Raw genomic sequence first — 27762 nt, forward strand, 5'->3', positions numbered from 1 at the left:
CGTGTGCTACAAAGGGAATGGCTGGAGAAGTGACCCAAGCCCTTGGAGGAGCCCAGAAGATCGTGAGTTGGATCCCAGACATTGGATGGCTAGAGATTGATTTTTGCTTTTGATTGTGACTGTGTCCTGATATTTTCCCTTTTGAAGGAAGAAACTATTTAGTGGAGCCCACAGTTAAGAGACTTCTAATCGTAAAAAGACTTTGGATTTAAAAAGAGATGGGCCAGGCGTGGTGGTGCACGCCTTTAATCCCAGCACTTGGGAGGCAGAGGCAGGCGGATTTCTGAGTTCGAGGCCAGCCTGGTCTACAGAGTGAGTTCCAGGATAGCCAGGGCTACACAGAGAAAACCATGTCTCAAAAAACAAACAAACAAAATAAAAAGAGATGGATATTTTAAAGAGATTGAAAATTTAAGAATATGTAAAGACTGTGTTATTTAGATCTTGGGGATGAATAAGAATGTAAGAATTGGGCTGGAGAGATGGCTCAGTGGGTAAGAGCACCCGAATGCTCTTCCAAAGGTCCGGAGTTCAAATCCCAGCAACCACATGGTGGCTCACAACCATCCGTAACGAGATCTGACTCCCTCTTCTGGAGTGTCTGAAGACAGCGACAGTGTACATACATTAAATAAATAAATAAATAAATCTTAAAAAAAAAAAAAAGAATGTAAGAATTGAGGCTTACTAGTGATGTATTTGTGTGTCAAGTTGGCAAGGGGTCAATTGTACTGGCTAGTTTTGTGTCAACTTGACACAGCTGGAGTTATCACAGAGAAAGGAGCTTTAGTTGAGGAAATGCCTCCATGAGATCCAACTATAGGGCATTTCCTCAATTAGTGATCAAGGGGGAAAGACCCCTCATGGGTGGTGCCATCCCTGGGCTGGTAGTCTTGGGTTCTATAAGAGAGCGGGCTGAGCAAGCCAGGGGAAGCAAGCCAGTAAGTAACATTCCTCCATGGCCTCTGCATCAGCTCCTGCTTCCTGACCTGTTTGAGTTCCAGTCCTGACTTCCTTGGTGATAAACAGCAGTATGGAAGTGTAAGCTGAATAAACCCTTTCCTCCCCAACTTGCTTCTTGGTCATGATGTTTGTGCAGGAATAAAAACCCTGACTAAGACACTGGGTGACCGTTGCCCCTCTCAGCTTCAGATGGCTTGGCCTGTCCTCCTGCTCTGGAACAGAGCTCCCCTCTACCTGCTGGAGAAGGTGTTCCAGGATCTCCACCTGCAGACTCACCTCACTCCTCCTTGCCCTACAATCTCGCTCACCCTCTAGAGAGTTCCCTGCAGGACAGATAGGGCCTGAGTGAGCCATTGCTGCCTGTCAGTCACGGACTCCAGGATGGTGCCTCTCCTTTCAGAACTGCAGAAATGGCTGCAGACTGCTAAGCTGTAGTTCCTCGCTCTCCTGTTCATCTGTGCACGTAGGCTGTCAGCGACAGGGGACTGGTGGCAGCTGAAGAAACACGTTCTGACAAATGTTCATCGGGGAGAGCAAAGGTGAGTGAGCTGGCACAGCCAGTTCTACATGTCCTGTGTCACATAGGATGACTCAAAGCAGAAAAGGCCAGGTGACATGCATAGCCGGGCAGTCTGGGGCTAAGGAGCATGTATGTGCCACGTCCTGGTGAGCTGGATAGTTTTGTGTCAACTTGACACAAGTTAATGTCATCTGAGAGGAGGGAGCCTCAATTAAGCCAATGCTTCCATTGAGTCTGGGATGTAGGCAGGCAAGCTTGTTGGAGGGCCTGGTCCATTGTGGGTGGGGCAATCCCTGAGCTGATGGATGTGGGGTCTATAAGAAAGCAAGCTGAACAAGCCATGGGGAGCAAACCAGTAAGCTGCACTCCTCCATGGCCTCTGCATCAGCTCCTGCCTCCTGGTTCCTGCCCTGTCTGGGTTCCTGCTCTGACTGAGTTCTTTTTCTGCCTGAGTTCCTGCCCTGTTTGAGTTCCCTCCCTTTCTGAGTTCTTGCCCTGTTTCAGTTCCTGCCTCCTGGTTCCTGCCCTGTCTGAGTTCTCTCCCTGTCTGAGTTCCTGCCCTGTCTGAATTCTGGCCCTGTCTGAGTTCCTGCCCTGTCTGAGTTTCTGTTATCTAAGTTCCTGCCTCCTAGTTCCTGCCCGGTCTGAGTTCCTGCCCTGTCTGAATTCTAGCCCTGTCTGAGTTCCTGCCTCCTGGTTCCCTCCCTGTCTGAGTTCCCTCCCTGTCTGAATTCCTGCCCTGTCTGAATTCTGGCCCTCTCTGAGTTCCTGTCTCCTGGTTTCTGCCCTGTCTGAGTGTCCACCCTGTCTGAGTTCCTGCCTGTCTGAGTTCCTGTTGTCTAAGTTCCTGCCTCCTGGTTCCTGCCCTGTCTAAGTTCCTGCCCTGTCTGAATTCTAGCCCTGTCTGAGTTCCTGCCTCCTGGTTCCTGCCCTGTCTGAGTTCCTTCCCTGTCTGAATTCCTGCCCTGTCTGAATTCTGGCCCTGTCTGAGTTCCTGTCTCCTGGTTTCTGCCATGTCTGAGTGTCCACCCTGTCTGAGTTCCTGCCTGTTTGAGTTTCCACCCTGTCTGAGTTCCTGACTGTCTGAGTTTCCACCCTGTCTGAGTTCCTGCCTCCTGGTTCCTGCCCTGTCTGAGTTCCCTCCCTGTCTAAGACACCTGGCTAAGCTGGTGGCTGCCTATGGCTTTATCCTCCAAGGTCCTTAAACACCTCAAACCCCACTGCTTCCTGAGCCTGAGTCTGACTTACAGTTTCCAGAGTTCTGTGATGTACCAGGCATGTATGTGGTACCTGGCCTAACACAGGCTGTTCCTCTGTGGCCCTCACCTGATACTTTGACAGTATTGTTATCCTAGAGCCACTCCTATCTGTCCAGCGATGGAACTTCTTTCTATTTGATTAACAGTCTCTGACTCCAGTGTAGCATGATAGCCCCCAGCTTCTGTTCCTAAGGTTTCCAGTTACCCACCCACCCCCTGCTTCTCTTTTCTTTATGAAGTAGCCACTTGTTGGTTCCTCTTAGGGAAGTGAACCAAGACACTATAAAGTCAACTTTTGAAGTCTGAATGGTTTTGGTTTTCTTCTTTTAGCTACCACAAACAGTACTGCCATGGATACACTCATTCTTTAAAGTCCCTCTGGCTGTTTCTGCTGCGAGGGAGACCTCCTAGAAGATGCTGAATGGACCGGCTTGAAAGCTAGCTACACCTCATATAAAGGGATGAGCCACTTGCAAGCCCTGCCTGCCGGGTCTTGATATAACTCCAGCCCTGTTTCCTTTTAATTCTTTCTAGCTCTCACCTCGCTTGGGCCGGTTGTCGTGGCCGCCTGCATGCTCTTGCCTTTGCTTAAGCTCCTCTCAAGAGTAAATGGCTTCTATGTCTTGCTGGAGATTCTCTTAATGGCTCTGCCTCACTCTGAGGCAGTCCACTCTGAGAGCGGCTTGGGGTTTGCAGTCTCCAGCCCTCCCCACTCCCTCCTTGCTCCCTCCCAGCCTTGGCTCCTTCCAGCACCCACAGCTCCGTAGTTCCTGCTCCAGGCTTCACTTTTATCTTTTACCCACAGAGATCACTTTCTGAGTCTGCCTCCTGCCCCCTGCCCCCTGCCCCCTGCTTCCTTCAGGTCCTGTTCCAGTGTCACCTGCTCTAAAGGCCCTGCAGTCTGGCTCCACTGACCTGTGCCGCCTAGGTCTTTATCCCATTTTCCTCATTTACAATAATCCAGCCATGTTTGTTTTGCCCACTTCAGGCCTCTGAGCCTTTGCACCTGCAGTTCCTGCCACATGCGTAGCTGTGTCTCAGCAACCTTCGTGTCTCCTGTGTTAAATCTGCTAGAATGTCCCTAGCGGGCAGGCCCCTGTGATCCTCCGTGCACTCTGTTTGGTTCTTCTTACAGTTAGTGCTGTGATGGTGGCCCATACATCTCTCTGGAGACCCCAGGGCATGGCTCTATCTGCCTTAGTCACTGACACTGCAGTTAGTACCAAGAGACAAGCATACCGGGGACTCTGCAGTCTGTGGAGGGCGCTAGAGAGAAGATGTTCTGTGGACTGAAAAACAGAGGGGATGGGTTGGTATGGGGTGGTATGGGGTAGGGAGATGGTGGTCAGATTTGCCCCTGTGGAAGAACGTGTCACAGTATCTGACTGCTTTGCCCTCAGCTGCCTAAACTGTCTGGGTGGAGTTAGAAGCTGCATGCTGGTCTCCGGATCAGCCAGGGGCACTCTGGCCACTCGGTACTCTATAAGGTGTTGTATGTAGTATGGATGCACAGCAACTCCTCACCCACTGTGGAGCACTAGGGGATGCCGTGTTGGGATGAGGGAGAGCATCTTGGAGTGTAATGAAGTCATCACTCTGCTCTTTGGAGTCCTCTGTGGTCCCTCTCAAACTCTTGCCTTCCTCTTTCTCTGTCTCTCTCCTCCTTACGATATTTTAAAAATATCTTATTTTTTTGATCCACTACAATACAATATTTTCTGCTGCATCATTTTCTAAAGACCCCTGAGGGAGCAGCAGCAGTGGGGTTAGGTCAGCATACTCTCTCCAGAGCCACAGACAGATATGTGTCTGCAAATTGGACAGGGCTGAAGCAAGAAATGGCTTAGTTAGATAGGGGATGGAGGGAAGGTGTCTGGGTGGGGCACACTGGCTGGGGTCACTGTCAGAGCAGAATGCTGGCAGCCCAAGGCTGGGCTGGGACCTGGAGTTGGCATGTGCTTGTTGCAAACTCCATTTTCCCTCCTTAACCCCAGCGATGCCACTCTCTGATTGGACCTCCAGAACCTTCTGGTAGCTGTAGGTGAGGTAGCCCAGTGATCTCAGGCAGAATTGCTTCCCACCCTCACTGCTGCTCCTTCAAGGACCAGAGCTTGGTTCTTAGCACCTACATCAGGTGTATTAGAACCACAACCACCTGGAAGTTCAGTTTCAGGGGCTCTAGCAACCTGCTTTGGGCACCTACCCACACACAGCACACATATACACACAATTACAAGTAGAATAAAATTAAAAATTAATAAGATGGATGTCTCATACATGTTGGAAATTAATTTATGGAGTCTTAAAAAGTTCAATAATAAACTCCAACATTATCAGCTAGTATTTATAAATAGCCAGTGTCAATAAAGGCATATGTGATATACATATGGAATTACATATGGATGCTTTATTTATGACAGGTCCAAACTAAAACAACCCAAGTGTTTGTTTCATGGATTAGTGGATGAACAAACTATGGCATATCTAGGTAGTGGAATACTAGGCAGGAGACAAAAAGGAACAAACTATTGATAGAAACAATAAAATGAATTAATTCATTTGACTCTTGTCTCCATCTTACTTGCCTAGGAAGTTAATCCTGCACCTTGAACATGCTTGGAAGCATCATGAATCCTTAGCCTGTACTGGTTCTATCTGGTTCTATGAGCGAGTGAGTGAGTGAGTGAGTGAGTGAGTGAGTGAGTGAGTGAATGGACTCTGCACTGAAAGTTAGCATTACTTTCTGAGCTCTGTTTCTTAAAGCCTTCCTATTCAGGAGCCTGGGGGAACTTGCTAGCTCTGAGATTCCAATGCCATTCAATCCCTGAGGAAAAGCAGGGTTCACAAAAAGCTTTCAAGAAGATCTCTCTATTCCCAGCATCATGAGCTGAAGGCCAAGACAGGCCACAGAAGATGCCACACACACCAACCCTGGCCCCACAGTGACATGGCAGACTGGGTGTCTGACAGAGATGGGTTGAGCATCTTGGCTGAGGTCAGGGAGCCAGCGCTTTCTAGTCTGCTCTGCCTCTGAGCGAATGCGTCATGTTCCCCTTCCCGTCTGATGGCTGCAGCACCAACGTGGACCACACTGCCCTCCGGGCTAGAATGCCAAAGTTCGGGGCTTCTCTCTGATTTCAAAGTGTGCCCACCTCTAAAACTCTCCTGCACTGGCTACTCCAATCTGGGGGATGGTTTAGCCTCATCAGCGGCCGAGGAGTCAAAGACCACCCTTGGCCGCCTCCCTTCTGCCTGGTGTTCAGTCAAGATTCTGGGCAGTGAGCAGCCACAATGTAGAGCGTTTATCAAGAACACAGGGATTCTTTCAGGCATGTTCTCTTGCCTGCAGCACCCTGTCTGCTCACTCGTTTGTTCATTCATTCATTCATTCATTCATTCAGCATTTTTGTAATGCTTTCTGTGTGCTCCCTGCTACATAGGTCCATAGGAGGGAATCACAAGCAAAACTCAGTTCTTGGCCCGGTGTACTCTCCAGGTGAACCAGGAGAGCCGTCAGCCAAAGAGCAGAGGAATAAACTTGCAGCAAGGGCTTCCTTCCAGTCCCCGGCCTGTGGAGGATTCTAAGCAGAGCAGTGATTTATCACCTTGGGTGGAAGTATCATTGATTTCCTCTTCCTTTCTCCATTCACTGGGCACTCTCTGGACCTCCATGGCCAAGGTCCCGGGCACTTGGATGGTTTATTGAGCACTTTCGTGCCAGACTCTGTTATTACATTTGGTCCCTATTGTGATGCTGTGAGGGAGGCATTATCAACCTCTCCCATCTCACTAACAGTCAGGGAAATGGACCCTTGGGACTCCCATGAGGCTGTAATAGTGATGGGTTTTGTCCACCTCAGTCTTGCCAGTAAAGGACCCCCCCCCCCCAGCTGGTGGAGATGGTTCTATTATTATCCTGACAGTGATCACCATGGCAGCAGTGGTAGCTGTAGCTCCTCTTCCTTGAAGAGTCCATCACGTGACTGTCCATGTGCAAAGTACTTATTTCCTGTCCTCTAACATATGCAAATGAGCAAATGACAAGTGGCCTCTGGCTTCACATCACTAGAGGCAACAGCTCTGTGGGGATAAGGGTCTGGGCCAAGGCCGGGTTTGGGACTTGAATTCAGGTCTGCCTGGCCCTTGGAATAAAAGGGTGTGCTGGGGTGGCAGAGACAGACAGATGCCAGACTAAACAAAGTGACAAGTCCTATAGTCAGTGAGAGACCCTGTCTCAGAAAGTAGAGAGCAACCAAGACATCTGATGTCAGCCTCTGGCTTCCCCATGGACGCGTGAGCCTGGGTGTATGTACTGTACATGTGCACATATCCTCTCTCACAGATGCACATAGGAACAGAGTGGACATGGAGCAGGTGCACAGAGGGAGCTTTGGTCCATACCAGCATCCCCGGAGTTGGGAGCTGGGTGGCTTCCTGGGTCCCAGCCAGGGAGTTCCAGCTCACAGCTCCAAGCCTGTATCAGACTCAGGTTCCCCAAGTTCCCAGAGGCACCTCTGGAGCCCAGTTCTCCTCATCCCCTGATTCTCCTTTGCTTTAAGTTACATCACCAAGTGTTTTTCTATTATTTACAAAGAGTCCTGATTTAGATGCTCCAACCCCCACTGCTTATTAAGGATAAAAAAAAAAACCGCAAAAACAGAAGAACAAAACCAAACAAAACAAAACCACCTGCTTAAAAAAAAAAAAAAAAAAAAAAAAGCAACAATTCTTCCTGTAGTGAGTGTCTCCTGCTCAGAGGCCTCATCACACACAAGGAACGAGGCCCGCGCAAATGGATATGGAAATTAAACCCACAATCTGGGCGCACGCTTGTTTGACAGGTGATAATTAACTGCTGACAATATAATTTCAGGCTGGATGCAAATGCGTTTTTCATTAAAAAGTAATCAAAAAGATGCTCCCATCTGGGAGCCTGGCTCTTCTGTTCTGAGATACTCGGGGCTGGTGTGGAGCCATCACCGCTTCTTGTTTAGATGGAGCACAGAGTGTGACACTGGGAGACGTCCTTAGGGCACCCTGCAGAAGGCGATGCGTCAAGCTGTTCCGTAGTAAGGCTCCAACATCCTCCGGTGGCCATCTCTGGTCTCAAAGGTGTCTAGGGGAGGTGATAGACCTGTTTTAGTTTGAGTTCTGACTTCTGGTTCTGAACGTACAACTCTCTAATCCCTGGGTCTGTTTCATCACATGCAGCAAAATGGTCAGGGCGGTGGAGAGAAGCGGCCATGTGGAGCGGGAAGCAAGGACGTGAACTGGTGAAGCGGCTGCCCTTCCTCAAGCTCTGCCGTCAGCTTGATACCTGAGAAAATAAATGGAGGAAATCTTATGTGGGCTGATGGGGTCAGTCTACAGCCGGCTCGCTGGATGACTGTGAGCCTGTGGTGAGGCAGGAAGCCATGGCAGAGGGAAAACATGGGAGAGCAAGGGTGCTTGCTCGCCTATGGCTGCCAGGAAGCAGAGACAGTGAGATAGTAAGCCTGCCCTCACCTTTTCTCTCCATTTGTGCTCTGTCCAGACCCTCAGGCTACTGGGTGAACTGTCCATAGTCTGGGTGGGTCAACCCTTCATCCAAGATGGCTGTGCCACAGGCCAGTGGCTGTTCCACAGGCCAGTGCTGTCCCACATGCCAACTGTCTTTGGAAATGCCCTGGCGGACAGACCTACAGTACTCTAGCAATCTGCTAGGTGCCTCTCCATTTGATCAAGTTGGTGATCAAGATCGGTCACTGCACTTACCATTAAAAAGCTTAGAATTCTTGGACCCATGATAAAAGTTCCGGCTTAATCCCCTCCATCAACAGGAGCTGGTGAGATGACAGTTTGTACACAGTGAGAGTATACCATTTTCAAGAACCAGGAAGCATTGGGGGTGTGGGCTGGTGTTACGGGACAGATGGGCTCTCATACATTTGAAGGTTGGATCCCTGGTGCTATTTAGGTAGAACTTTTTCTGAGGTGAGGCTTAGCTGGAGAAGTGGGTGGCCAGGGCAGGTCTTCAGGACCATGGCTTCCTGATGCTCAAAGACTAACTCACACCTCTGGGACTTGTTCCTGGACAGGACAATTCCAACTACCATGTCTTGTCCGCCATGATGGACTGAGTCTGCTGAGCCCAAACAAACAAACAAAAACAAACAACAAACAGACAAACAACAAACAAACTTGCCTTTCTTCTGCTTGACCCCTGAGAGAAGTGACTTCCTTGGGTGAGAGTACCTATAGGTTTATCTTTAGTTGTGGCCCAAGTTTGTATTGCAGGTACTGTTTCTAAACCTCCAGGCTAAGCAATTAAGCCATACCTGACAGCAGCATACCTTGGGTAGCCTGAAACATCTGGTGGAAGTCATGCTAGAATTGTTTCCAGAGGGGTGTGGCTTCCTTCAAGTACCGAATTCTCTCCAATGAAGACAACTGAGAAAAACACTTCACCATGACTACTAGTTGTTGTCTTAGTTTTCCTTTCCATTGCTATGATAAAATACTCGGACTGCAGGGAAGCCACAGGGTGGGGGTGGGGTGGGGCAGAGGGGTGAGGGGTAAGGTTGGGAGGATTGGGGGTGGTTGGGCAGGACCTTGCTTCAAGAAATTTGTTTTCTTTTTCATTCAGTCCCAACCTCAGCCCGTGGGATGGTGCCAGCCATAGTTAGGGTGTGTCTTTACTTTAGTTCATCCAGTTAGGAAGATCCCTCACAGCCACACCCACAGGCCAACCTAACCTAGACAATCCCTTGTTGAGACTCCTTTTTCAGACCATGCCAAGTTGACCATGGAAGCCAGTCCCACAAAACCCCAAAGAATTTCAAGCTATAAATGCAACTCTGACAGAAATCCCGATGCAAATAAGTCAACAAAAGCTTGAAAGATGAAGATGAAAACCCTAGGTTTAGAACATACTAGAAAAAAGAATGGCTGGCTTAGGAACACAGAAAGCCTAGCTCTGAAGTTTGGAGTCACTGCAATTGGAAATTCTTCCAAGGGAGGCCTGGCTGGAGGCTTAGGTAGGGCTGGGGAAGAACCAGCTGCTGAAATAAGGGCGGAAGGAAATGACCTTGCCTGCACCACAGAGGGGAACAGAGAAGAGCAATGTGAGGACTTTCAGAGACCCGAAAATCTGCAAAGCCTTTATGGATACCAAGATACTCCTCAGAGTCGACACATGCCTCCAGGGCGTGGCTTTAAGAAGACACTGTTACAATCAGGAACTGCCTGCCTCTGTGTAGCAAGGGAGACACCAGATCCGTTCTTACTAGAAGAAGCCAGGTAGGGTGAAATCAACAGCTCTTCAGGACTTTCCCAGAGAACTGAGGCTCTTGGTGGAAGCCATCACAGTCAAGCCGGGCAAGATGGCTGGAACTGAAGAGCCCTGGTGGAAGCGAGTCTGTGCAGCCAACCAGAGCCTCACACTAGTAGGAAAAATGTAAACACTTCAGAGAAGTTTCTGGGAGGGGAGTTGGACCATGTGAGAGTAAGAAAACACACCATGTATCAAAACCATAGGAGAACCCTAACCGTGAAAAGAAATATTAGAATATTCTCTTTAGGCAAAAGAAAAAGGATGCACTTGAATGCTCGAGTCTGTGAAAAGAAAGAACACTGGAGGCAAAGCAAAAGACAATCAGAGGAAAAATGTTGTTCTTCTTACCCTCAATGGCGTTAGTTCCTCTTCCTGTTGCTGTGATAAAATCCCTGAAAGAGCAGCCAGAGGGAGAAAGAGGCTAGGCTCAGCTCACAGCTTAGAGGGCACAGCTCACCGTGGAGGGAAAGGTTGAATTGTCCTACCTGTGGAGGTGGGAGCTGGTGGCGTGACTTCTTCACGTACTGGCAGATCAGGAAGCAGAGCTCAGACCAGTAGTGGGCACCGGGTTACCCTTCAGCACCTGCCCCCAAAGACCAACTTCTGTAGACTAGGTCACATTTTCTAAAGTTCCCTCAACCTCCCCAAAAAACCCCAGCAGCAGCATCTGGGACCAAGTATCCAACATGGTAGCTCATGGAGGGACACTGCACACTCAAACAATAACAGTGACCCAGAGCCATTTTTACCTCTTCAGAGTAATAATAGTGACTCTATATTGAGTGACTGAGCAGTGAAGTGATTGACAGCTCTGACTGTCAGGGAGCACGGTTATAATGCCCCAGCACTACATACTGAAAGGAAGGAACAATGTTGTCAGAGATGGACCCAGACTGGAGCAGTCTATACTATAAACTCCAGGGAAGCTACTTACATTTCTATAAATAAGCTTGGTGTGTGGTGGCCGATGCCCACAGTTTCAGAATCTTGGGATGGGAAAGCAGGAGAATCAGACGTTCAAGGTCATTTTCTGCTACGCAGCAAGGTTGAGACTGGCCTGGGAACCACGAGGCCCTGTCTCAGAAAAACAAAACAAAACAAAACAAAACAAAACAAAACAAAACAAAACAAAATCTGATAAGCCTACAGACCACACAGTTAAAGCCACATGAGTCAGAAAACAGAAGTATGGTGGTAATTGAAGAACAGATACAAACATGGCCATGTAAAGTGGCTTGCATCAACAGTCACTTTCAGTGTCGCTTGGTCTAAATCTATCAGTTAAAAGCTAGACATCTGGGGGCTGGAGAGACGTCTCATGGGTTAAGAGCACTGGTTGCTCTTACAGAGGATCTGGGTTTGATTCCAAGCACTCACACAGAGGCTCAGGACCATTTGCAACTCCAGTTCCAGGAGATCTGATGACTTCTGGTCTCCGTGAGCACCACGCACACATGAGGTGTACCGACATATACGTAGGTGAACACTCCCACGTCCCAAATAAAAATAATAAACAGGGGTGAGTAAGTGCACGGAAAGATGTAGCCACTAGGTGGGGTTGTGAGTGGGCTTGGTGCTAATGCTCTGCTTACTGAACGCTGTTCATGGTTTGCGCATTTTGTACCCAGTGAATATTATGATCTGTGCATTTTCTCTATGAACTATCAAATCGTTCACATTAAAAATGGCAAGCAGGGTTGGAGAGGTTAAGAATGACTGCTTGCTTCTCCAGTGACCTAGGTTTGGTTCCCAACACTTATGTGGCGTGGCTCAGAACTGTCTGGGGAGAGGAAGCCCTCTTGTAGCTTCTGTAGGCACTCATGCACATATACAGATACACACAAAAGTAAAATAGGTTTGTAGAAAAGATAATCAGAGAAAGACCTGGTTTCCTAGGAAGGAACAATTCGTCAGACAACAGACTTTTATCAACAGCAACAGAGACCAGAAGACAATGGAACAGGAGCAGCCATGGGACCAACGACAGAAGAGTTCACAGTCAGCTAAACTTTCAATCAAAGTTGAGGCAGAAAAGAAAAAAGTTTCAGACAAACTTTATCCCTCCCAGGCCCTGGCTCAGAGACCAGACAAGCATATGACATACTTCAGGGAAGGTGTGGCCAGGAGCAGGAGGGGTTGGCTCAAGGTATCCTGTTGGGAAGAGAAACCACTGGCTGTCGTTGATCACACAGCACAGTAATGGCCATAGCTGCTAAGATCTGTGTGCATGCAGTTCAGGTGATGGGAGACAAGAAGACCACGGAAAAAGCAGCAGAGACGTTGCAGTTGAGGTAACAGTGGGTCAGAAGGGGGAAGCCTGTCTCTGGCAGTCACCTGAGTGCGTGTGCGTATGCGTATGCGTGTGCGTGTGCGAGAGAGAGAGAGAGAGAGAGAGAGAGAGAGAGAGAGAGAGAGAGAATGATGTCACCGCTCTGAGACTCAGTTCCCTTCTCTGCATCTCGGGAGGATGATGGCCCTTGGGGTGCTGTGAAGGCACAGTGGTCCCCAGTACAGGACAATGCAGACAGGGCTGAGCTCTCTGTACCTGTTCCCCGAGTCTTCTGTAGAAAACGGCTTCGATAGGTGCTGCTCTGAATGGGTCTCTCTTCTCTCCCGTGATGAAGGAGCTTTCTGCAGCCAAGCCTCGTTGTGTCAGAGAATGAGAGATTATCACGCAGTCTCAGAGAGTCACCAGGGAACTTTCCCAGGGACAGAGACAAGAAGTGTCTCTGATAAGTTCTGCTTTATCTTGGCTCTTCACTGGGTGATAATGGCCATGGCCTGTCGTGTTCTGAATGCATGAGTCCCAGGGCGTTCAAGGGCCCTGTTGTTTTACCCGTGCTCGCTCCTGCCCCATTTCTACCTTTGCAGGCAGACGTTCCCAGGCTACAAACACCAGGTGGTGCAGGTTTGAAAAGTGAATTGCCAAGGACACCTAAAAAAACCTGTGGCTTTTTTTTTTTTAAAGTCCCAGAAGCCTCCAGTCCCCACAAGGATAGAAGGACTGGCTTTTCAGAAACCTTTCCCAGGGAGAGAGCTGGGGATGCGACAAGAGAATGAGCAGAGGGCAAGGTGTATCCTGGCACGGAGGTATTGCAGCTCCATTACACAGAGCTGAGACAAGCCAGGACTGCCTCTCCATCTGACTCATTGTAGGGCTTAGAAGACAAAGTCCCTATGGTAATATGTGGCCATGCTCACTGGTGTGTGTGTGGGATACCGAGGGACAACCACCAGGTCTCTTTCTACCCAAATTATATTAAAAGAAGGAGCAGTGCTTTGTGGAAAGTCAGCTGCCATGCACAGCTGTCCTCAGAGTTTTTACCTCAGCAACCTAACCACCTCTGGAGCCTAGGGATGAAGTCCACTTTCCTCAGAGGGACATGGAGGCCCTGTGTGACCAGCCTGTGCTCCTTTGTCTGCCTCATCTTTTACTGACGCCCCTCCCCACCCCCATTAGACCCATTGATTGGTTCTGGCCCTCTGAACACACTGCTTAGCTTTTCATTTTACACAGTTGAATGCTGTTCCAGGCTGAGCTATACCCCAAGCCCCCAGGTGGGCTTCTTATCCCAGCTTTTATGACCTTTCCTCCCCATCTCTTTTGACCTCTTCCACTCAATATTTTACCCTACCACCTCCAAAATTGTCCCCACCCCACCATCTGAGCACCCCATACACCCTATAGGTCCTGTCCTCAACGGTGGGGTGCTTGAGTATCAGATACACACTAGCCATAAGTACTTTGGTCAACCCTGCCCGTTCTCTTTGTGAGGGCCATAGGGCATGGCGCCCCTGATGTCCGCCCTAGCCTCTCTTTCCCCAGTCTGAGCCTGGCATAGAGCGGAAGCTGAGCTTATCACAGTCACTTCAAGGCTCCCAAGGCACTCCCCGAAATGCTCTGAGCCTCCTTTTGACTTTAGGTGACTTTTGTCAACTCTGTTCACACTGGAACCAGTTCCATCTAGCCTCATCCGGACAATTGAGTGCCCCTGTAATGAGGGGCGCAGTGTTGGTCAGACAGGTGAGGGCAATCTGGTGGCATCAAGATCAGAAGAGGAGCTCACTAGGTTCAGGGCCTGGGTGTGTCGGACACTGGTCTTGGGCGGTGAGGACGGTTTAGGATGAGCAGAGGGAACTGGGAAGGGACGCTAGAGTAATGATGGACAGAGTTGGGCAATACTGCCATGCGAGAACAGCAGCAGCGGGGGTTGTGGATTGCGTCTGTTTTCCTCTGCCCCCTCTTTGTAAAGAGGTGCAGGTGAGGTCAGGGGAAATCTTATTAGTCAGATAAGGCTAGAGCCTGTGATTGGGCAGCGGAAAAAGAAGGAGGAGCTGAAAGTTTTAGAGAGGGGACAGAGAAAGACACACACACACACACACACACACAGAGAGAGAGAGAGAGAGAGAGAGAGAGAGAGAGAGAGAGAGAGAGGCAGAGGCAGAGGCAGAGGCAGAGGCAGAGGCAGAGGCAGAGGCAGAGGCAGAGGCAGAGGCAGAGGCAGAGGCAGAGGCAGAGGCAGAGGCAGAGGCAGAGGAGACAGAGACAGACAAGGTGAAGATGGGAAAGACAAGATGGAACCTGTAGGAGAGGATGATGAGCCGGAGCCACGTGGTCCTAGGAGCCATAGTAACTGGGGATTTCACAGATAGACAACTGAGTAATGTGGAGCACATCTGTCCAATCTAGGCGCGCAGCTTGTATCTATATCAATTGAGTTTTGAGTTCGTTGTGTGGGCGTTTTGGGGGTTGAGGGTTTACTGTTATGAATCTGGCTGGAAAAGTACAAACCTCTGGAGTTTTCATTTTGTGGGGCTAGGGGTTTAGAGCCAGTGGTAGCCAGTCTCAGCAGGCTAGCTGCAGGGGACAGATGGCTTCAGAGTGTGGAGCAGTTCGGTGGCAGGCTAACTACGGGAACCTGGACAGACAGCTGCTTGTGGACCCCCATGGCAGGGGAGGGGGAACACAAGACCTCCATTGCCAGCACATAGCCGGACATAGTGTGGATTTTTAAAAATAATTCCATACTACACCGTCGGGGTATCATCAAACAAGCCTTTGTAAAGGACCCTGGATCCCCTCCCCCTTTCAGGCAGGACTCAGACAAATATAACCCATTGTACTATGGGGGTCAGTCCTTTATGCTGACCTCTGGTCAATGTGGCTGCATCAGGTTCAGTGTGGAGACCTGGACTCAGCTCACGGACCATCATTTAGAGCAATGCCCCAGCCTCACTCAACTCCTGTACCTGCATGCTCCACGAGTGCTCCACATGTGTGCTCCTTCTGCTACTTGGGACCCCCAGAAATAAGCACAGGCTGGAGGTGTAGAGACAGGAGGCCTCTTATGCAAAGAGAGCAAGCAACAGCTGGAAGAGTGTTTGAGGACAGGGCACTATGAGGCCACAGCAAGAATGAACATGTAGGCTTAACACGTGTAGCTCTTGAGTCTATGTGCGTTCATCTCTCTCTGATCTCGACTGCGGGTGTGACGCATAGACATTTGAAATTCCTGCCTTGACTTCCTTCCCCACCATCACAGACTGTAAGCTGGAATTATCAGCTGAAATAACCCTGTCCCCTGCCTCACCCCTGTGAGTGAGCCGCTTTTTGTCAGAGTAGTTTATCGAAGTCACAGACATGTTTTCATCCTCTTCCAGGGAAGAGGCCATCCCAGGCCATCCCAGGGGAGAGCACGGGAAAGAGAAATGAAGAATCAGGGCTTCAAGTCCAAATCCCAGGGGCAGCAGTCCTTTTGCAGTTGCTGCTCGGCTGGGTCTGCCCTCTGTTATGTTTTATAAAAAGATAAGGAGGGAAGGAATATGTTTGGATGTGTGGTTAGGTGTGGGGGAAAGGGGTGCCTCTGAGGACCCATGCTGAGGCACCAGCCACAGGATGGTATAGTATAGAATAGAGTTTATTCAGGGCAGAGGAGAGGAGAGGAGAAGGGAGGAGAGGAGAGGAGAGGAGAGGAGAGGAGAGGAGAGGAGAGGAGAGGAGAGGAGAGGAGAGAGAAGTAGAGGCAGGCCATGAGCATGTGGAGAGAGAAGGGGAGGAGGGGGATGGGAAGAGAGAGCAGGAGCAAGAGGAGAGAGAGAGAGAGAGAGAGAGAGAGAGAGAGAGAGAGAGAGAGAGAGGAGGGGGCAAGCAGCCCCTTTTATAATGAGTCAGGCACACCTGGCTATTGCCAGGTAACTGTGGGACAGAGCCTAGACAAAATGCTAGCACCCTCCACTCTGGCGGGGGCACTTGGCTTTCTTATATGATGAAACCAACCATCACTACTTGCCCCCTCTGTCTGTGCCCTGTGTGATTTCTTTTCTTTTGGGGGTGTCTAGCTTTTGATCCACAGCTGTGGCAGGGAGCTTGAAATACTCTTAAATAGTCTGCTTACCAGAGAGACCACAATATCAAGTACCCACTACTGTGTGCTGACCACCTGACTGGACACCATGCCAGAGGCCGAGGACACGGTGAAGAGTCAGATACAGTCCTGGCCTTGGTGTGGAGTGGGAAGGAAAAGCAGACGTTGAGAGAAAACTCCTTTGTGAGCCTCAGTGGGAAATGTGCCCTTACTGTAGGGCACAGGCAGGGAACAAAGTTTTCCCAAAACACTGGGGTTTGGGGACCCACCATCATCTTGAGTCCCCCATGGCAGTGGACTTCAGAGGCCCCAGTTACAGCCCTGTGCTCCTGTGTCTGGAAAGATCCTTGCTGAGACCTGGGGAGTGGGCAGCCTCAGCAGCAGCTCCCATCCAGTCCCAGACCACACTGCACACCTTCCCTTGCTAGAGGTAATTATACCTCCCGGAGGTTAATTGGTAAGGAAACAGCAAGGCAGTTATTTTAACAGGTGATTGTTAAGATCATGCTGGGGGCTTGCTGCATGATGGGTAATTGCCCGGGACAGAACAACAGTGGAGTCAATTCCACTTAGCTGGTGCCACCCATCCTGGGGAGCAACCTGCCTGCCCTCATACCTGTTCAATCAGATCCGCTTAGATTCCAGCAGGCGTCTCTTATCTGAGAAGAGTTGGACCAGTTTGCTGAGACCCCTGCTCAATAGACCACAAGGCCTCTGGCAGCATCCTTTCCCAGGTTCCTCCACTATTCTCAGACCCCCAGGGGCCAGACAGCCTGTGTGCCTGTTGTGTTTGCTCATTCAGTGAGTGACCCTTTGACCTTAGCCTTAATCCACCCATCCACACTTCCATCCCCTTACCTTTTCAACTAGTGTGAAAATCTAAAGCGATCTCTCTTAGATGGAGATTGTGGAGATAATCTTTCTATACATAGCCCAGCCTAGCCTTTAACTTGTGATCCTCTTGTTTCAGCCCCTCAAGTATTGAGATGACAGGTTTGTTATTCCTTGTAGGCATTCATATGTGTTTGCCCTTTCCCTCCATCACTAATGGACGTATTTTCCTCTTCCATTTGGTGGTACCTTACCCATTTTCTCATCCAATAGTCAGTCACATGTGAGGACTAGGGATACAGCTCAGCGGTAGAGTGCTTGCCTAGCACACAGAAGGTCCTGTGTTCAATCCCCATTATCATAATCTATACATATATACACATATAATCTATACATATCATCTATACATATGAATATATACATATATACACGTACACGTACATACCTATATATCCAGCCATTCATTCACTTTTTAATTTATTCATCCATTCATTCCTTCTTTAATTGACTCATTTGTTTACTTATTATTAAAGGGCAAAATTCCAACCATTTAGTTTGAGGGTTGTAATAGGCTTTATTTTGTAATTCTAGAGTAGAGTGGGACACGGCTCCACAAAGCAATGAGTGTTCCCACGGGTTGGTTTTATAGACAGAAGGGCTGAGAAGAAGCAGACATAAAAACAAAATACTGAAAAACTCCCAGAGGGCTAGAGAGGAAACACTAATAACCAATACAAACGGAATCAAAAACCTAAAGACAGGCTTATTGAAAGACAGCTCTCAAGCGGGTTCGCCCAGCTCTCAGGTGAAGGTCAGTGGAATTGAGCATCCAGGCTCAAACAAGGGGGCTTTATAGAGCTTAGGTGAAGGGTGATGATGTGCCAGCTAGGAGCTGGGACTATGCTGAGTGAGATAAGCTGGTCTCATAAGTGCAGTTTAAATGGTGGTTACCATGGACCTGGGGTGGCATCAAGAACAGAGAGATGTTGGTCCAAGGGTACAGAATTTAATCACACAGGAAGAATGAGTTTGGGGGGGTCACTGTGTAGTATAACATTCCTAGTGAGAGATGTCAGTGGTCATAGTGTGTGGCATTATATTAGAGGCTTTCCTCAGAGCTGTGGCCAAATACCTTACAGGAAGCCACCTAAGGAAGAGCTTTCTTTAGCTTGAGATCCGTGGCTACATCCCTTTATGGTGGTGTTCTAATGTGCTTTTCTGTTACTGTGAGATAAACGTTCCAACCAAAGTCAACTTAGGGGAAGAAGGTGTTTACCCAGATGACACTGAGAGGAGACAAGAGGATCAGGCGCTCTCAGGGTCATCCTTAGCTACATCAAGTTCCAAAACAGCCTGGGCTACATGAGATCCTGCCTCAAAAAAAAAAAAAAAAGTCACAGTCTATCATTGAGGAATGCCAGGGTAAGGACCCCAAATAGGAGTTTGAAGTGGAAACTTAAGGATTTTTTGGAAAGTCAGTTGGATGGTGTTTTGCTGGGGCTAACACGTGAAGGAATGTTTCGTTAAAGTGGACACAGGTGTGAAAGGCGAAGGCAGACTCATGAAGAAAACGTTTGCCTGAAGCAGACACATGAGAGAGGACGTTCTGTTAAAGCAAGCAGTGAAAGGACACGTGATGAAGGATTCTTGGCTAACGGCATGCATGTATTAGACCACCTTACATTGCAGAGTTGAGTTGCATTTGTCAGGACTCCAAAGAGAGAAACACACCACAAAACTTCTGGTGGTGTGCTGCAGCTTCTTGCTGCTTCTGAGGACTCGGGCTGGATTGGATGCACATGCTGAGGCAAGACATGTGTCAAGGCAAGGCACGTGGAGGACATGTGATGTTTTGAGGGTATAAATAGGACTCCACAGAGTGACAGAGACAGAGTTTGGCTTGCTGGTACAGCGAGCTGTACAACGCTTGTGGATCTCATGCCTTCGCTGATCTTTGCTTCCCTGAGAGAGACACAACTGAGAACTTCTCCTGGTGTTCCTGTTGGTCCCTCCAGCTGACTCAAGCTGAGGTTGAGTCTTAAGCGCGTTCGCGACCGGCCAGGAAAGACGCAGCAAACCGGAATCTTCTGCGGCAAAAGCTTTATTGCTTACATCTTCAGGAGCAAGAGAGAGAATGGCGAAACCCCGTCCCTTTTAAGGAGAATTATCCTCCGCCTAGGACGTGTCGCTCCCTGATTGGCTGCAGCCCATTGGCTGAGTTGTCGTCACAGGGAAGGCAGAGCACATGGAGTGGAGAACTACCCTTGGCACATGCGCAGATTATTTGTTTACCATTTAGAACACAGGATGTCAGCGCCATCTTGTAACGGCGAATGTGAGGGCGGCTCCCCACAGTTGAGGCCTGACTGTCTCTGCTAGGTCATGCCACCACTGTTGCTAATCCGACTCTACTGAACTGGATTGCTGCCACTGCTAACCTGTGAACTGAACTGCCAGTTTCCAGATAACATGGACAGGAGTTGCTCCAAAGGACTTTTCTAAACGTGCCCACTTCCCTTGTATCCTTTCTTTTCCACTACCTTTGTTGGGTGGTGGGTTACAAGGAAGGTTAAAGTGTTTAAGAACCATCATTAAAAATAGGATTTGAAAAAATTAAAATTATAGGAGCTTGAAGCAAAAACCACAGGGGAATGTTGCTTATTGGCCCTGTTTCTAGGTTATGTTCAGCTGGCTCTCTGATATGGCCCAGGACCACCTTCCTAGGGATGGTGCTGCCAACAGTGGGCACATCAACCATCAGTCAAGACAATCTCACTGATAGGCCTCTCTCAGATGCCACAGGGTATCCAGGGCAGGAGGAGCCTTTTCCTTCATTTTCAGATCACCAGATGGCCTCTTCCTGGTCACTTGAGGGACCATCAAGTACCCTGGGAGACAGGGCAGAGGCACTGAGGTATACCAGATTCTCCATTTACAGGTGGAGATGAGGTTTTGATTGAGCTTCTGAGCCCAGATTTGTTTAAGGCTAGGGCTGGGTAGTCTAGCATCAGGATGGCCAACCTAAGCTGCCTCCCTCTGCCTCAGGGTCACAAGATCTCTGGTTGGGGAGGTTGGTCAAGAAAATGAAGGTGACTGGGTGTGACATTCACCCAATAGGTGCCCAGTGAACCAGGAATCATAATAAGGGGACAGAGCATAGTGCCAGCCTTGTGGTGACAGCCAGTGTCATGGGCAGTTGAGGGCAGGCAGGGTGGGAGACCCCAACATATCAGACTCTGAAATCTTACCAGGTGATAGATGAGACACCTGCAGAAGGACACAGATTCAAAGAAATCTGGAAGGGAACTCCCTGGTGTGCACGATGACGTCAACGCTCCCTTCTAATTCATTAAAACCACAGATATGGTCAGTCATCACGCACTGAGCCAATTAATTGTTGTGGCTCCATTTAATGATCTCAGCTATGCAGGAGAGGAAGCATTGTTCACATCTTCAATAGAACACAGAGCATTGGAGGGGGAAGGCACCTGCCCCAGGCCCCTCAGATGGCAAATAACTTAAGACCAATGCCTCTGTCTGTGTGCTCAGAATCCACCCAGGAACGCAGTGAAGTCACTAGAATCAGGCTCCATTGCCACCCACCGGGCCCCTCTTTGTTGTCCGACTTTAGGTAGGGGCAGATGTTAAAGAGTCATTGCTCAGAAGGAGGGGTAGTGCGTATGGGCTATGGCTCTCAGAAGCTGAATTGGGAGAGACAGGGAGCACAGCTGCCTGACAATCATCAAAAGATGTCTTTGGCACTGTCTTTTTCAGTTGGGTCAGGAGTCGCTAACCACTGGTCCACCCAGGTGTGCTATTGGGCACCTTGTCTCTCATGAGAGGCAGTGAGAGTCTCCAAAGCTGAGCATCTCCTTCAGTCAATCAACAAACTTCCACGAGCACCTGTTGGGTGCTAAGTATGGGGGCTGTGAGAAGCTGTGAGAAGCTAACAGAGCAGTGAGGAAGGACAGGACTCTCTGTCCTGCCCACTGTGGCTGCCGTTTCAGTCATCACGGGGAAGTTTCTGGCTCATGTTCCCGTCTCCCGCTGCTCCCGTTCCAGGAGCGCCGTCTCTCCCCGTCATAGGCTGTTATTAGTTGCTTTAATTTGTTTTTAATTTCCCCGGAATCATTAGAAAGAGAAAAGTCCAGACAAATGGTGCCCAGACAGTGGATCCAAGCAGGAAACGTCTTGTTCATTCCCATAAGAAATAACCAGGTTAATGCAAATTAATTCCAGGCCAGCCATAACTGAGGAAGAAAATGGAGCCTGTTAACTTCATTTTCTTCCTGTGGTATTGATCTATTCATCACCATAGCTCACGGGGAACAAACATGCTCTTCAGGAGTTTCCCAACTGAAAATAAATGCCTCATTAAGTTAAACATGGGGACCTGAGAGTAGCCTTGGTGTCAGGCCACTAATGAACGTCATTACAGGGAAGGCTCCAGAGTCCTCAGAGGGACCTTCCTGTCTCCAGGAGCTCAGTAATTGTTCTTTGTGAAATGGAGGGAGAAAGAAAAGGGAGGGCACTGCCCCCGTGGCTTTGACTGTGAGGGCCTTGATTAAGTCGGCCAACTTTGGCCTGAAAGAGGCATGAGAGGGAGAATAGATCCTGACTCTGTGTGTGTGTGTGTGTGTATGTGTGTGTGTGTGTGTGTGTGTGTGTGTGTGTGAGTGTGTGTGTATGTGTGTATGTGTGTGTGTGTGTGAGTGTGTGAGTGTGTGTGTGTGTGTTTGTGTGTGTGTGTGTGAGTGAGTGATGGGAAGGGAGGTGGGGGATGGGGGTTGCTACTTCCACAAGGAGGAAACTGGCTTTCACCTCTAGAACAAAGAGAGAACAAGAGGGGGGCTTGGGGATTCAGTCCCACGTGCCACAGCCTCTTCCGAGTCAAAGCCAGACATTGACTCTGGTGGACTCTGAGAGGCCTCAGGGAAACCTGGTTGGGGTGTGGAGAACTGATCAGTCAAGAACTTGCTCTTGCTTGCTCTGCAAGCAAGAAGATCTGAATTTGGTCCCCAGAACACACATGGAAAGCCAGGTGTAGTGGTGAGTGCTTTGTCAGCACTGGGGGAGTGGATACTGGTGGATTCCTGGGACTTGCTGGCTAGCCCGATCAGTGAAGAACTCTGTCTTAACACCTGAGGTTGCGCGCACACACACACACACACACACACACACACACACACACACACACACACACAGAATGCAGTTAAATGCTTTTGTCTTGTACTGACTCTGTACTGATTCACCTGGGTAAGTAAAGTGATTGAGATTTAAACCCAGGTCAGTAGAACTCTGGGTGGGGATTCATCCTGTGATCCCTCTCTGTAACAGTCCCCCAAAACTTACTAAGCCCCCAGACCTTGGTACACCTGATGTCATCACACCATCACTGTGGCTTACTTCCAGGGCCCGTGTCCCAAGAGTCTGGAGAGCCACAGGCCCCCAGCTGACTACTAAGAGAGAAAACAGAGAAGAAGTTATATGTATCTAGGACACCCTGGCTCAGGGACATATTCCGGGCGAAGACACTCTCTGACTCTCAGGCCTTATCAGCAAGACGGGAAGTGTCCTTCCTACCCAAGCACTCACTCTGGAGATGGAAGGATCTGAGAAAGCTCCAGGCATATGTGGTGCTCAGCCCCGGTCCTGCCTCAGGCTCCTGGTACAGTCATTTGGGGTCTAGTCCCTAGGAGGGTGACCTGTCCCCTCACAGGTGACATATGGAGGTGCAGAACTGACTCAAACCCTGAGCCTGCCATGACCAAGGTACCAAACAGAACGCAGAGCAGGCTGTGACCTCTGAGTGTTCACAGCTGGGTGGAGAGCAAGAAGTGAGTGGGCTCCAGACACAGTCCAGGTCCAGGGTTGGATAAGTAGGCAAAGGTTCCGGACACAAAGACAAACAAACCCCTGGCAGCGGCCTAGCAGAGAATTTGGCGAGTGACTTGGAGAGGCGTTCTCCTACTTTACTCCCTGTTGTGCCGTGATAAAAGCAAGCAAGTTGTGGTGGAAGAGTTTATTTCAGCTTATACTCTCAGCCCACCACAGAGAGACACTAGGGCAGGAAGTTAAACAGAAGTCTGAAGGAGACCATGGAGGAATGTTAGTTACTGGCTTACTCTCTGAATCAGGGTCAGTTACCATTCTTCCATAGTCCAAGTTCTCCTGCCTAGGGGATGGTGCTGCCCACAGTGAACAAGGCTAGGGGATGGTGCTGCCCACAGTGAACAAGGCTAGGGGATGGTGCTGCCCACAGTGAACCAGGCTAGGGGATGGTGCTGCCCACAGTGAACAAGGCTTTCCCACACCGATATCAGTCAAGGCAATCTTTCCCAGGTACAGCCTCTCAGCAACAGGCCAAGGTTTCAGTTGTGGTTTCTTCTCCCCATGTGACTTCAGGTTGCATCAAGTTAACGATAAAAGTCATAACGATAAAAGGACAGTGAGTGTCAGAGGGGACAGCAGAACTGCCTTTTCAGAGGGACTGTCCCACTGAATGGAGGCTGAAGGCTGGGCAGGTGGGGATGAGAGGAGACAGCTGAAACCCAGATGTGCAGGCTCTGATGGATGGACAGCTACTGTCTCAGAGCCTGCATGTTGTATGTTCTGTGAATTCATGAATCAGGGAGGAGACTTCATTAAGCACAGGACAGGATCTGGGTCTACTTTTCACCATGTATGGTCATACTTGATCCTCAAGAACCCTCTGCCAAACTACCCAAGAGCAGTTCGCATCTCTGAGGAATAGGGCCTCAGAGGTGTCCAGTGACCTGGTGGGGATGTGCTATATACAGAAGACAGAGAACACTCCCACTCCTGGACAGGCTCTGTGGCCATGGCTTCTGCTCACATCACACATCCCGCAAGATTGCATTTGCTTCCTCCCCCTCCCCTGATGGCCCCAAAATGTCACCTCCATTTTCCTCCCCTTGGCTTGGCTCCAACTCCAAGGTGTCCAGAAGAGACAGAAGGACTCATGGGATGCTTGCTTCTTTTTCCAGAGAGGTCCTATCACATGCCATGGCAGTCCCAGGGACTTGATGCTGGCTTAACCCACCACTGTGTTCCAACTGCCATGCTCCCACATGCAGAGTGAGCCCAGCTGTGCACTCAGGGGGCTGAGTCCCCTCTGAACAAGGGCCCACTCTTCTATCTGGTGCAATGAAGTTCTGTGCAACTTAATTTCTTATTATGGTATTTTAAGGCAACTCAGAGCAAAAGATTGTGTATTTTTACTATATTTATATCTATGTTATTTGTTTAATGCCACTGTCATCTGTATGTTCTTTGAGAGTAGGAAATGAGCAGTTAGTACAGAAAGCAAACCCTCAGCAAATACTTGTCAAATATCTGAACAAAGGAAATGCTGAGGAGATGCAAATCGTGGTACACAAGTGTCACAGTGCCTTAAGACATGAAGACTCTCTCTCTCTCTCTCTCTCTCTCTCTCTCTCTCTCTCTCTCTCTCTCTCTCTCTCTCTCTCTCTCCCTCTCCCCCCCCTCTCTCTCTGTTTATGTGTGTAGCCTGCAGTTCTTCTGTGTGGTTATGTTGCTCTGGCCAGAGCTAGGCTAGTTTAGCTGGGGTTATGAGTACACCAGGGTGGTTAGGACACTGTGGAACACTGGCCAGAAGCCTCTCTCTCTGTTTATGTGTGTAGCCTGCAGTTCTTCTGTGTGGTTATGTTGCTCTGGCCAGAGCTAGGCTAGTTTAGCTGGGGCTATGAGTACACCAGGGTGGTTAGGACACTGTGGAACACTGGCCAGAAGCTGTTTGGTTCAGTGGCCTCACCCTGATGGTACATCTTGGCTGTATGCATCCTTCCCACATCCCTTGAGCCTGGATGATGTAGGATGCTGGAAATTGGGGCTTGGGGGAACCAGAGGCTCCTGGCTGTGTCCTATGCATCTTGGATCCTGGAACCTTGACTAGAGTCTTCCGGGGAATGAAGAAAGGACATAGACACACGTGTAGAAAAGCTGGGGCCAAGTAGGCTGTGCATATTCTGTTAGAGCTATAACTATGTAACACTCTGAAGTCTCACTGAGTTTGTTGTGTAACAGCACAGGGAGAGCAGTTAGCTAATCCTGGCAGGAGGAGTCTATAGGCAGCTGTCTCAGAGGATCAGCATCCTGGCAGGGGGAGCTTCAGTTGCTAGTTTTTGCACATGCTGGTTAAACATTGTCAACTCTTGCACTCAGGGCAGGGGAAGGCGTTGCTATCACTCTGTCTCACTTTCATTCCCATGAGTCCGAGACACTGGGTCCTTGACACATGTGTGTCCATGTCAGCAATGCACATTCAAGACTTCATCTGTTTCCCACAGATCCCCCACCTGTGAAGGAGGTCTGGTGGAGCAGACAGACGTTAGGTGGATGGTTTGGGAGGGATTTTCTATGCATCTAATTTGGCTTCTGTTGAGGCTCCTTCATTGGTCTCCCTGGACTCAGTATTGAAACTTAACTTTGGTTGGAGGGAAAATAATTAAGGCTTGTAAAATTGTGCTGCGCCTGTGGCCTCAGGGCTCCCCATGGGGTGGCCAGGCAGAGTTTTATCATCTCCGGGTCTCAGGCAAAGACCCCTCTGTGAACAATGGGCCACTTAGCTCTGGTTAATGGCTCTATGTTGCACAGACTTAAGTACCTTCTTGGAATTGATCTTCCTGTGAAAAGCGGGCTTTGGAGACACCAAGCAACCACCAGAGAGCCTTAAATGAATTGCGCGTTGTCAAGCAGAGAAACAGCCAATGTGGAACACACATTAGGAGAAAAGTAGAGGCCCCTGATGCCCCAGGCCAGAACAGCAGGGGGGGGGTGGTTTACACAACTGAGCTGATCTGTGATCATGGACGCTGTCACCACAACATGGAAGTGGTCTTCCTGCACTCTGGTCCCTCTGTCCCTCGTTGGAGAAGGGAATGTCTAAGTCAGTTTTCTTTCTCCTGGGATGATGGCTCTGCCCAGGGAAGGGAGATTTGGCATCTCCTTCCATCCCAGGCTCCATCTGCTGAGAATTTATCCTAGAAAAGATACATTGTATCATGAGGCGCAGGTGCTTCAATTCCAAGTGAACTTGGAGGTGAGATACCTCATCAGAGGTAGAACTGTGGTCTCTAGGTAGGCATGGCTACTGCAGACCCGGACTGTGTTCCTTTCTAGTATGGGAGAGGCAGAAGCAGTCAGAAAGTATTTCTTGGAAGCTGGGGTTTGCGGCCTAATTTGTTTTAGAGACAAGAAGTGTAGGCTAGGATTTAGGAAGAGCTCTGGCAAATCAGTATGAGGGTGTGGGCTGAGGAGGAAGGAGCTCAGACTCCTGGGAGTCTGGGATCTGGCTGGTGTGGGCCTGTGGTCTCTGGTAGGTACCTGAAATAATCCAGGATGGCTAAAGAGCCTCCAGGATGCAGAGCTTCTACAAGCATCCAGGAGATGCTGCAGTGGGTTAAAGCAAGAAAAGCAATGGCTGTTGGAGATTTTCCTCCCTTGAGCTCTTCCATGCTTTTTTGTCCCCCCCCTTTTTTTTCTGGAGATTCCCATGAGCAGAGGCAGCCTGCATGGAGGCAGCTGGAAGGAGCATCTAGGGCAGTGGTTCTCAGCCTATGGGTTGTGACTTCATTGAGGGGTCATCTATCTGTTATCCTGCTTATCAGATAGTTACATTATGATTCACAACAGTAGCAAAATCACAGTTATAAAATACCAATGAAATAATTTTTGGTTGTGGGGGGGTCACCACAACGTGAAGAAGTGTATTAAAGTGTCATAGCATTAGGAAGGTTGAGAACCACTAGCCTAAAAAACACCTCTCAATACCTGTGAGTAGGATAGCCTTTATCATAAATGGGCATGGTCCAGCTAGCTTCCTTCCAGAGACAGGCCCTGTGCGTGTCTGGGCAATTTAGTTTCACACTCAATTATCCGATATAAGCAAAAGTGGAATTAAAATGTCATGATCATTGTTGCATGTCTTCTGTGCATCTATTTGACAGTGGACAGATTTGTTGGAGTCGGGCAATCACATCATGAGAGTCTTCATCATGAAGACTGCCAGCCTCCATAAATCTTTCTTAGTAACAAGCCACTATCTTAACAAGCTGTAAGTGGAGAGGCATCTTGGATACTGTGACTGTCAGCAAGATGAGTCCCCTGGGAAGCAGAGCTATGGTTCCAGACAGACGGCCATGGCCTCTGGGCCCAGAAGACAATCATTGATATTTATGTTGTGGGATTCATGGGATGATTTGGGTAGATAGGAGGGGCTGTGAGGAATTGCCCTGGGATGTGGCTGGAGGTCACAGAAGGTTACATCTCTGCAGATGGGTGGTGGAGGGGTGTGTGCGCGCACGCAAGCACACACACACACACACACACACACACACACACACACACACACACACGTTCCTTGTTTCTATGACAACAATCCTCCAGTTCTCTGGGATGATGGTGGTGACCTTGGAGGTGACTCCACCTCTCTCCTGATCAGTCATTCCCTCTGGAAGTTGGAGATTACAA

The 27762-nt window shown here is 49.2% G+C and overlaps 2 long non-coding RNA genes across 4 annotated transcripts in view; one reads left to right on the top strand and one right to left on the bottom strand.

The window, feature by feature from the left end:
• LOC108168713 overlaps nucleotides 1–8939 on the top strand; it is a 26976-nt gene extending 18037 nt beyond the window's left edge. For 2 of the 3 annotated variants that reach the window (XR_003955121.1, XR_001784454.2), the window contains 2 exons: nucleotides 1364–1502; nucleotides 7954–8939. This is a non-coding gene — a long non-coding RNA (uncharacterized LOC108168713). Of the gene's footprint in view, nucleotides 1–1363; nucleotides 1503–3072; nucleotides 3980–7953 lie in introns of those variants that run through there. The other variant, XR_001784453.2, reaches the window with a different exon arrangement.
• On the bottom strand, nucleotides 7579–17221 carry A930031H19Rik (RIKEN cDNA A930031H19 gene). The gene is made up of 5 exons (NR_130167.1): nucleotides 17036–17221; nucleotides 10989–11128; nucleotides 10540–10637; nucleotides 10403–10446; nucleotides 7579–8059 (listed from the first exon to the last, which is right to left on the bottom strand). It is a non-coding gene; the product is annotated as an RIKEN cDNA A930031H19 gene (long non-coding RNA).
• Between the last annotated feature and the right edge of the window lie 10541 nt (nucleotides 17222–27762).

This window comes from Mus musculus, chromosome 4 (genome assembly GCF_000001635.26).
Source record: "Mus musculus strain C57BL/6J chromosome 4, GRCm38.p6 C57BL/6J".
NCBI lineage: Eukaryota > Metazoa > Chordata > Mammalia > Rodentia > Muridae > Mus > Mus musculus.